Source organism: Dasypus novemcinctus, chromosome 3, assembly GCF_030445035.2.
Source record: "Dasypus novemcinctus isolate mDasNov1 chromosome 3, mDasNov1.1.hap2, whole genome shotgun sequence".
In the NCBI taxonomy this organism is placed as follows: domain Eukaryota; kingdom Metazoa; phylum Chordata; class Mammalia; order Cingulata; family Dasypodidae; genus Dasypus; species Dasypus novemcinctus.
The window spans coordinates 48660056-48676365 of NC_080675.1; the positions used below are offsets into that span (position 1 = coordinate 48660056).

The window sequence follows — 16310 nt, forward strand, 5'->3', positions numbered from 1 at the left end:
CACCCTTGCGTGGCACGGCACTCCTTGCGCGCATCAGCGCTGCACATGGCCAGCTCCACACGGGTCAAGGAGGCCCGGGGTTTGAACCGCGGACCTCCCATATGGTAGACGGACGCCCTAACCACTGGGCCAAAGTCCGTTTCCCCAAATGATTTTTTGTTGTCTTTGTTTTTTGTAATGTATATATTTTTCCCTCTCCTCCTCCCCCACCCTGCTGTTTTTGCTGTCTGTGTCCATTCACTGTGTGATCTTCTGTATCTATTTCTCTTTTTGTCTTCTCTTCTTTTCTCATCTTTCTTTTCTAGGAGTCACCGGGATTCAATCCTGGGGACCTCTAATGTGGAGAGAGGTTCTCTGTCAATTGTGCCACCTCAGTTCCCGGTCTCTGCTGTGCTTCACCTTGAATGTCCCCTTCGTCTCTCTTTTGTTGCATCATCATCTTGCTGCATGACTCACTTGCATGGGCACTGGCTCACCACACAGGCACTTGGATCACCGTGCAGGCACTGGTTCACTGCATGGACTTTGGCTCACCACAAGGGCACTCATGTGGGTACTTGGCTCACTGGGCAGGCACACAACTCACTGCACAGGCACTCAGCTTACCATGCAGGCACTCAGCTCACCACATGGACACTCACATGAGCACTCGGCTCCCACGAGGGGACTCAGCTTGTCACATGGGTACCCACATGGGTACTCAGCTCACAGTGTGAGCACTTGACTCACCACATGGACACTTGGCTCACCACATGAGCACTCAGCTTGCCACACTCACTGGTTTGCCAAGCAGGCACACTTTCTCTTCTTTTTCACCAGGAGGCCCCAGGGATTGAACTCGGGTCCTCCCATTTGGTAGGCAGAGGCCTTATCACTTGAGCCACATCCACGTCCCTTAATATATTTTTATTAGAGAGGTTGTGAATTTACAAAACAATCATGCACATGTGTGGAATTCCCATACAACACCATGAGATAATATCATCAGACTATTACCACCAACTATGGTCTCTAGAATACTTATGGCATATTTTTTCCTTAACCCCTTATTATTAACACAGTATATCTTTGGCCAGAGTATTATGGATTGCTATTAACTATAATCCATAGGTTACATTGTTGTATTTTTCTCACGCTTCTCCACAATTTTATGACCTTGCAATAGTGATGTATATTTGTTCTAGTTCATTGAGAGATATTCTTGTGTTTATATTATTAACCACAATTCTCATCCAACTCTGGGTTCACTATGTTATTCAGTCCTTAGATTACTCCCTATCTTTCTTTCTGTTGACATTTACATTCCTAGACTACCTTTTCAACCACAATCCCATTTATAAACCAGCTGCATTAGTTCTATTCATTTTAATATGTTACCACCAACTCTATCCATTTTCACACTTTTACAGTCAAGTTAATTAAAACTTCTATATACATTAAGCATCAGTACACATTCTTAGCCCTCATCCTCTCTACTAATAACCTATACTCTAGGTTTTAACTCCATATATTTATTCTTCATATTTAGTTCATATTAGTGAATCCATGCAATATTTGTCCTTTTGTTAGCCAACTGATTTTTGATAAGGGGGGAAAGACCACTCAATTGGGAAATAATAGTCTTTTCAAAAAATGATGCTAGGAAAACTTAATATCCATTTGCAAAAGAATGAAGATGGACTTCTACTTCATACCATAAATAAACAACTCCAAAAGGATCAAAGAGACTTCCATGGTGATGGCATTGGGGTAGGCAGGCAAGACTCAACTCTCTCACAAAAACAAGAGAGAAAGGGAAAAAATGCTGTCTGAGGGACCAGCTTTGGGGTCAGCAGACAAGAACAGTGCTGTGCAGCCCCCAAGAGGAAGAGGGCCAGAAAGACAAAGAATCCAAAACAACAATGAGTTACTAAACACCTGTGATGGACAGGAAAGGCACCTATTCAAAGTATGAAATCAACTCTGAGGGAGACAGCTGTATTCCTCCCAGAAGAAGGAGAGTGCAGCAGAAGGCAGAGAGTGGTTTCTCTTCAATGAATTTGGCCAGCAGAGCCCACTTTAAATCTTAGCTCTGGCCAGACCAGAATCACAGGTAAGCGAAGGTTGAGACACTTCCATGGAAAAGTTTACAGACAGGCACCATCTGCTGGCCAGAGGGAAACTACAAAGAGAAAAACTGCTTTTGGGTCTCTCTTAGCCCAAACTACTGGGAGAAAATCTGCACCCCATTAGTGAGTCACTGGCCCAATTTTGATAACTTAAGCTGGGCAATTTTAAAGACTCAAAATAAGCTGAACCAAAAATCAAAGTGAGCCATGAAAACACACACTCACAATGCAAGAGAGACAAATTGACCAGAGTAAATTCACCAACATATTCAGAGGACTAGAAATCAGCAAAAATTACAAGCCATACTAGGAAACAGGAAGAGATAGTTCAGCCGAGAGAAAATAAACCAAATATACTGAAGAGATACAGGATTTAAGATAATTAATCAACAATAATCACACAAATCTCCTAAATAACTTCAAAGTGTTGAAAGAAAATATGACTAAAGAGATAAAGGATATTAAGATATTCTGGGAGAATATAAAGAACAATTTGAATGCCTTCAAAAAAAAGTAACAGAGCTTTTGGAAATAAAAAACACAATGGATGAGATTAAAAATACATTAGTAGCACATATCAGCAGAGTTGAATTGATCAAAGACAGAATTAGTGATATCAAGGACAGAACATCCAAACTGGAGAAACAGGAGAATAGAAAGACAAAAGAAAGGGAAAAACAGAATAGGGTATCATTTGGGGAATGAAATGACAACATGAAATGCACAAACATTTGTGTTATCAGTGTTGCAGGAAGAGAAGAGAAAGGAAGAGAAAGGAAAAGGGGTAGAGAGAATATTTGAGGAAATAATGACTGAAAACTTCCCAAACCTTATAAAAGACATAAATGTCAATATCTAAGAAGGACAATGCATCCCAAACAGAATAAATCTGAATAGACCTACCCAAAGACACCTACTATTCAGAATGACAAATATCAGAGATAAAGAGAGGACTCTGGAAGCAGCAAAGAGCAAAGCAAAGCACCACATACAAGGGAACCTTGATAAGATTAAGTGCTGACCTCTCATCAGAAACTATGAAGGCTATGAGACAAAAACTGCCAGTCAAGAATTCTGTATCCAGCAAAACTTCAAAAATTAGGGTGTTTGAAGTCTTCACAGATGAACAAAAATTGAGAGTACGTTACCAAAAGACCAGAACTACAAGAGATACTAAAGGGACTGCTGCAGCCTGAAAGGAAAAATAAAAGGCTAGAGACTTGGAGAAGAGTGTAGAAGTGATGATTATTAAGAAGGATAAATTAAAGGGTAAAAAGACAGTCAATACTAAGATATGACAATGGAAAGCCAAAAGATAATAAGGACAAAATAATGCATTTAGAGTAATAACATTGAATTTTAATGACTTGAACTCACCAATCAAAAGACATAGACTGACATAATGGATAACAAATATGAGCCATCTATGTACTGTCTGCAGGTAATTCACCTCAAATGTTAAGGACACAAGCAGCTTAAAAGTGAAGTCTGGAAAAAGATATTCCATGCAAATAACCAAAAAAAGAGCTGGTGTAGTAATTCTAATATTGGACAAAATAGATTTTAAATGCAAAACTGTTATAAGGGATCAAAAAGGTCATTATATATTAATAAAAGTGGCAATTGACCAAGAAGAGATAACTGTAATAAATATTTATACACCTAACCTGGGTGCCCCAGGATACATGAGGCACATGCTGGTAAAACTGAAGGGAGAAATAGAGGTTGCTACAAAAATAGTTGAAGATTCCAATACACCACTCTCAGCATTGGATAAGACATCTGGGCAAAGGATAAATAAAGAATCAGAGACCTTGAATAATATGATAAATGAACTAGACCTAAAAGACATTTATAGAGCATTCTAACCCAAAACATCAGGATATATATTCCTTTCAAGCACTCATGGATCCTTCTCCTGGATAGACCATACATTGGACCAAAAAGATAGGTCTCAAAAAAACTTAAAAAACATTGAAATTATACAAAACACTATCTATGACTATAAAGGAATGAAGCTGGATATCAGTAACAGATGGAAAAATGGAAAACCCACAAATATATGGAGATTAAACAGCACACTCTTAAATAATCAGTAGGTCAAAGAGGAAATTGCAAGAAAAGTCAATAAATATCTTAAAATGAATGAAAACAAGAACACAACATATCAAAACATAGGGGACACCACAAAGGCAGTGTTAAGAGAGAAATTTATAGCCCCAAATGCCTATGTTAAAAAAAGAAGAAAGAATTAAAGTCAAAAATTTAACTGAACTAGAGAAACTAGAAAAAGAACAGCAAACCAATCCCAAAGAAGGAAAGAAATAATAAAGATTAGAGCAGAAATAAATGAAATTGAGAACAAAAGAAAAAAGAAAAAAATCAAAAGCAACAAATAAAAGAAGAGCTAAAATCAAAGCTCTAACTGTACACCTGTAGGAGCTGGAAAAGAACAGCAAACTAATCCCAAACCAAGCCAAAGGAAAGAAATAATAAAGATCAGAGCAGAAATAAATGAAATAGAGAACAAAACAAAGAGAGACAGAAAGAATTAGCAAAACTAAAAGTTGGTTCTTTAAGAAGATCAACAAAATTGACAAACCCTTAGCATGACTGACCAAGGAAAAAATAAAGGAGATGCAAATAAATAAAATAAGAAATGAAAGGGGGGATAGTACCACTGACTCTACAGAAATAAGAGAGATCATAAGAGGATACTATGAACAACTGTATGCCAAAAACAAGACAATGTAGACAAAATGGACAAATTCCTAGAAAGACACATCCAACCAACATTGACCCTAGAAGAAATAGAAAGCTTCAACAAACCAATCACAAGTAAAGAGATTGAAGCAGTCACCAAAAATCAAAGATGAAAAGCCCAGGACCAGATGGCTTCCCAGGTAAAGTCTACTAATCATTCAAAGACTATCTAATATCAATCTTACTCAAGATGTTCCAAAAAAATTGAACAGGAAAGAACACTACCAAACTCATTCTATGAAGTCAATATCACCCTAATACCAAAACTAGATAAAGATACTACAAAAGAGGAAAATACAAACCAATACCTCTAATGAATATAGATGTTAAAAATCCTCAACAAAATACTTCCAAACCTAATCCAAAGCACATTAAGAGAATTATACACCACAATCAAGTGGGTTTTATCCCAGGCATGCAAAGGTAGTTCTACAAAAGAAAACCAATTAGTGTAATAGGCCACATTAATATATTAAAGAAGAAAAATTACATGATCCTCTTGATTGATATAGAAAAGGCATTTGACAAAATACAGCATCCTTTCTTGATAAAAATAATCCAAAAGCTAGGAATAGAAGGAAGCTTTCCAAATGTGGTCAAGTGCATGTTTTCTAAGTTTTACAGGTCTACAGCCAAAGGGGAACTTTGTCCCCAAGACAAAATTGTATGCCAATAACTGTTTTATATGAGATTTTGTACTTAGCATGTCTATTGAAATGATTTAAGGTTTTTGGAATATTGTGCTGTAATGAATGTATTTTGCACATGGAAAGACAAGATTCAGAGGGTAGAATGGCCATTTGAAAGTCTTTTATGAATCCCATAAAGAAAACTTATCCATTCCTGTGGGTATGAGATAATTTTGACTGGATTACATCAGTGAAGTTTGACTCAAGTTCAATTTCTGTCCCCTTACTGGGTCTGATATAAATCCAGATACACAGACAGACACAGAAAGACAGACACAGGAAAAGGAAGCCAGCATATTTGATTCTACAATGTGTGATAAAGGACTGCAGAAAAACAGAAGCTCCCAAGAGGCTCAAAGAAGCTGTGCCCACAGAGGAGTTCAAGAGGAGACAAGCCCTGGTATATGCCTGGTTGCCCTCAGATAAGCTGAAACCTTAGCAGAGATTAGTGTCCATCTTGCTTCAACACATGGCAGCTGACTCTGGTGAAAAAGCACCTTTTATGGTGCCTCAATTTTTATATTTTACAGCCTTGGAATGCGGGCGAGCCTGCCTTCACAAGGAGGCCCCAGGATGCGAACCCAGGGCCTCCCAGATGGTAGACAGGAGCCCAACTGATTGAGCCACAGCCACTTCCCTCTACTGGATTTTATAAAGGGTATTTATTTAGGGTAGAAGCTTACAGTTACCAACCCCTAAAGAGTCCAACTCAAGGTACTATAAAAGGTACTTTCTCACCCAAAGTCTGCTGCCACATGTTGAGGCAAGATGGCAGGTGATGTCTGTAAGGGTTCAGCCTTCCTCCTTCCTCTTAAGGCTCCATGGTCCCAGCTTCTTCCTATCTCAGCTGTAGGCTGGTATAAAGCTCATAACTCTCCCTAGGGCCCATTTCTTTCTGGGCCCAGCTGCTCTCTTCTCTCCACCAAGTCAGATGTAGACTATCAGGCACATCTCTCTTCCTAGGTCCATGTCTATGGAGCACTCTTTCTTCTTGCATATCTGCTTCTGTGTTCTCCTTCTCTGTGTGTTTACTGCCATATGAGCATCAGTTTTATCCCCAGGGGGGCTGGGACTTGACACTAAATCACACTCTAATGATGTGGTTGGATCAGAGCACTAATCTTAACATAATTTAACGAGATGTCTTAGCTGAATCTAATACAATCAAAGAGTTATCACACCAGAGGAATTGACCAGTTTACTAACATAATCTATATTTCTTTTTGGAATTCATAAATAATATCAAACTGCTACAGGGGCAGTAAGAATATTCCAGGAAATGATGGCCAAAAATTTCCCAACTCTTATGAAAGACATAAATATCCATATTCAAGAAGTGCAACATACTCTAAAGAGAATAAACCTGAATAGACCTACTCCAAGACACATACTAATCAGAATGTCAAATGCCAAAGATAAAGAGAGAATTCTGAAAGCTGCAAGAGAAAGCAATCCATCACACACAAGGGTTGTCCAATAAGACTTAGTGTGGATTTCTCCTCAGAAACCACGGACATGAGAAGGCAGTGGTATGCTATATTTAAAATACTGAAAGAGAAAACATTCAGTCAAGAATTCTTTATCCATTAAAACTGTCTTTCAAAAATGATGGTGAGTTTAAAATATTCAAATAAACAGAATCTGAGAGAATTTGCCACAAAGAGACCAGCCCTAGAAGAAATATTAAAGGGAGTGCACAGGGAAGAGGACTTGGCCCAATGGATAGGGCATCTGCCTACCACATGGGAGGTCTGCGGTTCAAACCCTGGGCCTCCTTGACCCGTGTGGAGTTGGCCCATGTGCAGTGCTGATGCACGCAAGGAGTGCCGTGCCACGCAGAGATGTCCCCCATGTAGGGGAGCTCCACGCACAAGGAGTGAGCCCCATAAGGAGAGCCACCCAGAGCGAAAGAAAGTGCAGCCTGCACAAGAATGGTTCCACACACACAGAGAGCTGACACAACAAGATGAAGCAGCAAAAAGAAACACAGATTCCCGGTGCCACTCATAGTGATAGAAATGGTCATAGAAGAACACACAGTGAATGGACACAGAGCAGACAACTGGGGGTGGAGGAGTGGGGGAAGGGGACAGAAATAAATAAAAAATAAATCTTTTTAAAAAAAGGGAGTGTGCAGCTTGAAAGGAAAAGACAGGAAAGTCTGGAGAAGAGTGTAAAAATGAAGACTATCAGGAAGGGTGTGGCAGTTTGAAGCTGAGTGGACCCGAGAAGAATCATGTCCTTACAGATAATCCATACCTGTGTGTGTAAACCTATTGTAGGTGGAACCATTTGACTAAATTACTTAGTTAAGGGTCTTTGATTAGATTATGTGACCTGAGGTAGATCTTTATACTACAGTCCTTTATAAACAGAGGGGTAAAAAGCCACAGATACATTTTTTAAAAGCCACAGAGACAGAAAGAAGCCTCCAGAAGTTTAAGTCAACAAGCCCAGGAGAAATAAAAGCCACAGACTGAGCATCATGAAGCTGAAAGCAATGAGGCCCAGAGGATAGCGGAAAGAAAACAGATCCTGCCATTTACCTCATCACCCACAGCTGTAGCTCAGTGAGACTGCATCTCTGATAATGCCTTGTTTGGAAACTTTCACCACCTCAGAACTGTAAGCTCATAAATTAATAAATCCTATTGCAAGAGGCCAGGACTAGATGGCTTCACAGGGGGAATTCTACCATCATTTCAAGAAGAACTAATACCAATCCTGCTAAAACTCTTCCAAAATTTTGAAGAGGAGGGAACATTATCTACCTCATTCTATGATACCAACATCACCCTAATACCAAAGCCAAATAAAGACAATGCAAGAAATTATAGACCAATCTCTCTAATGAACATAGATGCAAAAATCCTCAACATATTACTTGCAAAATTGAATCCAAAAGCACATTAAAAGAATTTATACACCATGATCAAGTGGGATTTATCCCAGGTATGTAAGGGTGGTTCAACAAAGAAAATCAATTACTACAATACACCACATTAACAAAGTGAATGAGAAAAACTACTGAGCATCTCAATTGATGCAGAAAAGGCATTTAACAAAACCTAGCATTCTTTCTTTATAAAAACATTTCAAAAGTTAGGAATAGGAAGAAACTTTCTCAAAATGATACAGGGCATGTGTGAAAAACCCACAGTCAATATTGTACTCAATGGTGAAAGGCTGAAAGCTTTACCTCTAAGATTGGGAACAAGACAAGGACGTGTACTGTCACCACCATTATTCCACATTCTGTCAGAAGTTCTAGCTTTAGGGAAGAAAAAGAAACAAAAGGAATCCAAATTGGAAAGGAAGTAAAACTTTCACTACTTGCAGATGACATGATCCTATATTTTAAAAATTCTGAAATCAGGAAACAAATTCCATTTACAATAGCAACTAAAAGAATCAAATATCTAAGAATAAATTTAACCCAGAATGTAAAGGACCTGGACTCAGAAAACAACAAACATTCCTAAAAGAAAGCAAAAAAGACCTAAACTAATAAATGGACTGGGAACAGTAAATATTACTAAGATGTCAAATCTACATAAATTGACTTACAGATTCAATGCAATCCCAATGAAAATTCCAACACCTTCCTTTGCAGAAATGGAAAAGCCAATTATCAAATTTATTTGGGAGGGAAAAGGGCCCCAAATAAACAAAAACATTTAGAAAAAGAACAAAGTCAGAGGACTCAAACTGCCTGACTTTAAAACATATACAACCCTCTAAAAGGTATGTCTGTGCTTTTCTGTTTGGACATGTAACAAATGGAGTCAAAGAGATGTGGACTTGGAGAAGTCTGGAGCCAACTTGCTCAAGATCACCATTTCTCACATGAAAAAAAAATTTTTTTAAAGCAAATTACAAAGAGAACCAGCAAGATGATGGCAGAGTAACGAGCTCCTAGAGTCACATCCTGCTACCGAGCAGTTAGTAAACACCCAGAACTCTTTGGAGCTAGCTGAAGCACCTGTTTGGGGGCTCCAGGAGGCCAGAAGAGCTTCCTGCAACTTCCTTGAAGGAATGGAAGGAGGAGACTGCCCATCTGCAGAGAAGACTCGTAAGTAGAGCACTCCACACCCCAGAGGCCAGTGCTCATCCTCCACTGGATGGGAGCTGTTCTGCAGCTGGAATTGAAAGCTCCACTTCCCAAAAAAGGGGGAGGAAGAAACTGTTAGGCACAACTTCAGCTACTTATGAGTAAATTCAATGGGCTAAAGTATAATCCTGAGAACAGCTAAAGTTTGAGCCTGTTCAAATCAGAAAGAGGTTGGTAACCACCATCTTAATTCCACACCTGGCATGGGAGGAAGTGTGGCAAACTGAAAATCCCAGTGCTGGTAGGTACTGGCTTCTTTCCATCCAGATCAGACTGCAGCACTAGCCTAGGCCCCAGTGCCATCTCCAGCAGGGAGGAAACTGTGGGGACCTGCACCAACCTCTCTGGGAAATTACCAGCCAAACCGTGGAGGCCAGTGATTATCCTGCTCTGGTGGCATGAGCTGCCCCAGGAGCTATTCTGTGGCTGGAATTGGAAGTTCCATTTCCCAAAAACAGGGGAGGAGGAGATGTTTGGCTGCTGATTTCGCCTACTGATTGGTAGACTCGGCTGGCTAAGATACAACCCTGGAAAAAGCTGGGGTGTGAATCTGTCCAAATCAGAAGAGGCCAGTGGCAACCATTTTGACTCCACCCCCAGCCTGAGGGGAAGTCAGGACTGAAAACCACAGTAACGGTAGGTACCACTTTCTTTCACCCAGATCGGCCTGCAGCCCTACACAAGGCTTTAGCCCTACACGAGGCTTTAGCCCTACACGAGGCTTCAGCCCTACCTCTGGCAGGGAGGAAGCTGGTGGAACCTGCACCACCCTATCCAGGTAACTGCAGGTACCTTTGGCTGGCACAGACTTAAAATCGGAAGTCTACCAAGGCAACTGTGATCATCTTGGACCCACACTGTACAGATTGCTGCCCACACCTGCAGCTCCATCCCCACCCCAGGCAAGGGGGAAAGGGGTATGAAGCTTCATCAGTCTCTCTGGGCAACTGCAGTCTAGGCCTGTATGACTTGGATTATTCCACACAGCTGTGACTCTGTTCCTACCCTGACAAAGGAGAAAGGTAGGAGAAGTTTCACTGGTCCCCGGCACAATCAGGGCAGCTTGAGCCTCCACAACTTATAGCACCAACTACATCTTTGGCTCCTACTGCACAACCCACAAGGGAGAAAGGGCAGGAAGCCCTAAACTAAAGAGAAAATCTGTACCCAGAATAAATATTCTAGTAATCCAGATGCCAAAACACCAATAAGAAAATTACAATCCACACCAAGAAACAGGAAGCTATGGCCCAGTTTAAGGAACAAGATGAGCCTCCAGATGACATAAAGGAATTGAGACAACTAATCATAGATGTTCAAACAAATTTCCTTAATAAATTCAGTGAAATGGCTAAAGAGATTAAGGATATTAGGCAGACACTGGATGAGCACAAAGAAGAATTTGAAAGCATACATAGAAAAAAAGCAGATCTTATGGGAATGAAAAGTGCAATAAATGAAATTAAATAAACATTGGAATCATATGATAGCAGATGTGAGAAGGAAGAAAGGATTGGTGAGCTTGAAAAAATGTCCTCTGAAAGTGAACATAAAAAAGAATGGAAAAAATTGAACAAGGTCTCAGGGAACTAAATGACAGCAAAAGGCATACCAACATACATGTCATGGGTGTCCCTGAAGGAGAAAAGAAGTGAAAAGGGGCAGAAGGAATATTTGAAGAAATAATGGTAGAAAAATTCCCAATCCTATTGAAGGACAGAGATACCCACGTCAAGAAGCACAATGTTCTCCCATCTGAAAACAATCTGAAAAGACCAACTCAAAGACACATACTCATCAGAATGTCAAATGCCAAAGACAAAGAGAGAATTCTGAGAACAGTAAGAGAAAAGCAATTCATAATAAATAAGGGATACCCAATAAGATTAAGTGCTGATTTCCAACCAGAAACCATGGGGGCAAGAGGACAGTGGCCTGATATATTTAAGATACTACAAGAGAAAAACTTCCATCCAAGAATCTTAAATCCAGCAAGTCTGTCTTTCAAAAATGCAGGCAAGATTAGAATACTCACAGAAAAACAGAAATTAAAAGAATTTTGTAATCAAAAGACCAGATTTTTAGGAAATACTAAAGGGTCTGCTAGAGCCTGAAAAGAAAAGACAGAAGAGAAAGGCCTGGAAAAGAGTCTAGAAATGAAGATTATATCAATAAAAGTAACTAAAAGTGTCAAAAGAGTGATGAAAATAAAATATGATAGACAAAACCCAAATAGTCAGGAATAAACTTGACTGACTTCAAGTTTCTGAATACAGAATCTTATACTCAGAAAACTGCAATTCAATGTTAAAAGAAATCAAAAAAGGCCTAAAAGTTGGAAGAGCATTCCATGCTCATGGAATGGAAGACTAAATATCATTAAGATGTCAATTCTACTCAAATTGATATACAGATTCAATGCAATCTTGATTACAATTCCACCAGGATTTTTTTAAAAATTGAAAATGCAATCATCAAATTTATTTAGAAGGGTAAGGGGTCCTGAATAGCCAGAAACATCATAAATAGGAAAAGTGAACCCTCATCTCCAGACTTTAAATAATTCTTAGCTATAGCAGTAAAAACAGGACAGTACTGGCCTAAAGACAGACACATAGTCCAATGGAACCAAATTGATGGTTCAGAAACAGACCCTCACATGTATGGTCAAGTGATTTTTCACTAGCCTGTCAAACCCACACAGCTCAGGCAGAACAGTCCATTCAACAAATGCTGCCGAAAGAACTGGATATCCACAGCTGAAAGAAGGAAAAAGGACCCCTATCTCACACCTTATCCAAAAATTAACTCAAAATGGATCAAAAACCTAAAAATAAAAGCAAGAACCATATAACTTCTAGAAGAAATTGTAGGAAAATACCTTCAAGACCTGTTGGTACATGATGAATTCTTAAAGGAGGTAAGAGGAAGACTGAGAAGGACTACTGGTGTTTAATGTATATAGAAGTTTTATAAATGGGGATGTGGCTGAAAATGGTAGTCTAGTTATGTAAATATCAATGGACAGAATGCTAGAGAATAATCTAGGAACTGAATAGCACAGTAAACCAAGAGGTGGATGAGAATTGTGGTTGATAGTACAGATGCAAGAGTGTCCTTTGTGAGCGAGAGCAAATGTACATCACTACTGCAGGGTGTTGGGAATGTAAAGAAGCACGGGAAAAATACAGCTGGAATGACCTATGGACTGTTGTTAGCATCTATGGACTGTTGTTGCATCTATGCGAAATATGTACTATGTTGATAATGGTGCAGTGTGGAAAACGTGAGCCAAATATACACTATGGACATAGTAACAATCAGATGATAATATCTTATCTGTAACAAATGTTCCACCAGTGTGGTGTGTTGATGGAGGGATGTTGTTTGGGAATTCTGCACATGTGTATGATTGTTTTATAAGTATACAACTTCTACCATAAAAAACATATTTAAAAAATAATATTAGGATGGGTTGGGGAAAAACACACCAAATGTAAGTTAAGGACTATGATTAGTAGTAAGATTTTGACAATATTCTTTTATAATTTGTAACAAACATCTCACAACACTGCAAGGTGTTAGTACAGAGTTGATGTATGGGACCCCTGTATGATGTTATGCATGTTTACTTTGGAAGTTCACAACTTTTACTACACACTTAATTGCTGTGTTTTGTTTTGTTTTTTGTTTTTTCAAAGATTTAGTTTATTGTTTATGTCTCTCCCCTTCCCCCCCCCAAACCCCCAACCCGCCCCCCCCCCCCCCGCCCCGTATGCTCTCTGCATCCATTTGCTGGGCATTCCTCTGCGTCTGCTTGCATTCTCAGCGGCACCAGGAAACTCTGTCTCTTTTTGCTTCATCATCTTGCTGCGTCAGCTCTCTGTGTGTGCAGCGCCACTCCTGGGTGGGCTGCATTTTTTTCACGTGGGGCAGCTCAATGCAGGGCACACTCCTTGTGCGTGGGGCTTCCCTATGCAGGGGACACCCCTGCATTGCACAGCACTCCTTGCACGCAGCAGCACCACATGTGGGCCATCTCACCACTTGGTCAGGAGGTCCTGGGTTTGAACTCTGGACCTCCCATATAGTAGGCGGATGCTCTATCAGTTGAGCCACATCTGCTTCCTTACACTTAATTGTTTATCTATGTTCACATAATTGATATAAAGATAATAATTGGGTTGGTTGGGAGGAAAATACTTTCATTAGTAGTAATATTTTGACAATGCTCTCTAATCATCAGTTAAAAAGGTTTAACAACAATGTAAGCTATTGGTGGTAGGGTGAGTCCTATATTGTTGTTGTATATGTTTATATATGAGTGATATACTTATTATTTATATATGAGTGATATATTTCAATAAATTAATTTTTAAAGAGAAAATTACAAATCTACATTGTCAAAACAACATGCTGTCAGCATAAAGATAGATATTTGATCAACGGAATTGAATTGAGAGCTCAGAAATAGACCCTCATATCTATGATCAATTGATTTTTGACAAAATTGCCAAGTTCACTCACCTGGGGCAGTACAATCTTGTCAACAATTGGTGCTGGAAGAACTGGATTTCCATGTCCAAAAGAATGAAAGAAAACCCCCTACCTCATACCTTAAACAAAAATTAACTCAAAACAGATCAAAAATCTAATTGTAAGAGCTAGGCCCATAAACTCCTAGAAGAAAAGGTAGGGAAGCATCTTCAAGAACTTGTGGTAGGTGAAGGATTCTTAGACCTTACACCCAAAACACAAGCAACAAAAGAAAAAAATAGATAAATGGGGCCTACTCAAAATTTAATAATTTTATGCTTCAAAGGACTGTCAAGAACATGGAAAGACAGCCTACTTGATGGGAGAAAATATTTAGAAACCACATATCCAAGAAGGGTTTAATATCTAGATTATATAAAGAAATCCTAAAACTCAACAATAAAAAGATGACCCAATTAAGAAATGGGCAAAAGACTTGAACAGACAATTTTCCAAAGAAGAAATATAAATGGCCAAAAAGCACATGAAAATATGTTCAACATCACTGGCTATTAGGGAAATTCAAATCAAAATCACAATGAGATATCATTTCATAGTGGCCACTAGACTGGCCATTATTCAAAAAACAAAAAACTACAAGTGCTGGAGAGGTTGTGGAGAAATAAGAATCCATTGACTTATGAACAGATAACTAAAACATGGTGTATACATTCGATGGAGTATTATTCAGCTATAAGAGAAATGAAGTCCTGATACATGTGACAATATGGATGAAACTTGAGGATATTACATTGAGTGAAATAAGCCAAGGGCAAAAGGACAAATACTGTATGATCTCACTAATATGAACTAATTTTAAAAGGCAAACTCGTGGATTTAATATCTGCAACATAGGTTACCAGAAAATAGAATGAGGGTGGTAAATGGGGAGCTGATGCTTAATTTGTGCAGAATTTACAAGGTGGACAGTGAATGTATGAAAATGGATAGAGATGATGGGAGCACATTATTGCAGGGTAATTATCAATGTTGAATTGTGTGTGTGTGTGTGACTGCAGTTGAAGGGGGAAGCTTAGGGTGACAGCTTTCCTTCTGGTAAGGACAAAACATGGGACTGTATAATATAGTGAACCCTTTTGTGGATGACGACTGTGGTTAATATTACAAATATTAAGAATGTTTTTTCAAGAACTATAACAAATGTATATCACTATTACAAGGTGTTAATAATAGGGTGGTATACAAGAAAAATACAACTAATGCAATTTATTAACTGTAATTAACAGTAATATTGTCATTTTTTCATCAATTGTAACAAAGATACTATACCATTGCTAAGGGTCAGTAATAGGGGGGTATAAGAAGTAAGGATTTTTTTTCTTTTTTGTTGTTTAGGTTTTTATGTTTGGAGCAAAGAGGATGTTCTAAAATTGATTTTGGTGATGAATGTACAACTCTGCGGTTATACTGAAAACCACTGATTATACACTTTGGATGGATTGTATGCTGTATGAATTAAATTGCCTTAATTTTTTTTAAAAACTTTCAATTAAATTTTTTTTTTTTTAATCCCAAGTCTTCACAGTAGCTTCTGGGGCCCTGTACCACCTGGCTCCCTATCACCTCTCTGGCCTCACCCCCTCCTATTCTTGCCTTCACTCTCTCTGCTCCAGGTAACTGGTCTGCTTGCCATTTCTCAACCACATCAGGCATGTTCCTGTCTCCTATTTTTCGTATTCCTTTGAGAACTTAGGGTTAATTTTTGGGTGGGAAGATATAAAATTCCTGAGTTAATTGGAAATCTTAGTGTGATGGCTTTTTTTTCCAGCAGTGTCAATTCTAAATTTAATCAAACCACTCAGGTTTATTGCGAAAGGACTGGATCACCTTTCACAAGGTCTGTTGGATTCTGCTTCCAAAATATCCTGAAATAGATAAGTCGTGCCTGGATATTACAATTGATAAATAAATAAATACACACATACAATTACCTCTACTCTTATGATACTTATTATGCATATATGTGAGTTATTATAATAGATTAATAATCTTTTTATATGCAGAAATTCATCTATAGTTACATATAAAATTGTAGTCTAATTAATCCAATATGCTTAACATAAACATGTTCCTAGAATCTTC

At 38.7% G+C, this 16310-nt stretch overlaps 1 protein-coding gene and 1 pseudogene across 6 annotated transcripts in view; one reads left to right on the forward strand and one right to left on the reverse strand.

The window, feature by feature from the left end:
* The window catches only part of SYT16 (synaptotagmin 16), a 298663-nt gene that overhangs the window by 251375 nt on the left and 30978 nt on the right, over positions 1-16310 (reverse strand). The window lies entirely within an intron of this gene.
* LOC111764443 (small nucleolar RNA SNORA38) lies at positions 9292-9410 on the forward strand (annotated as a pseudogene).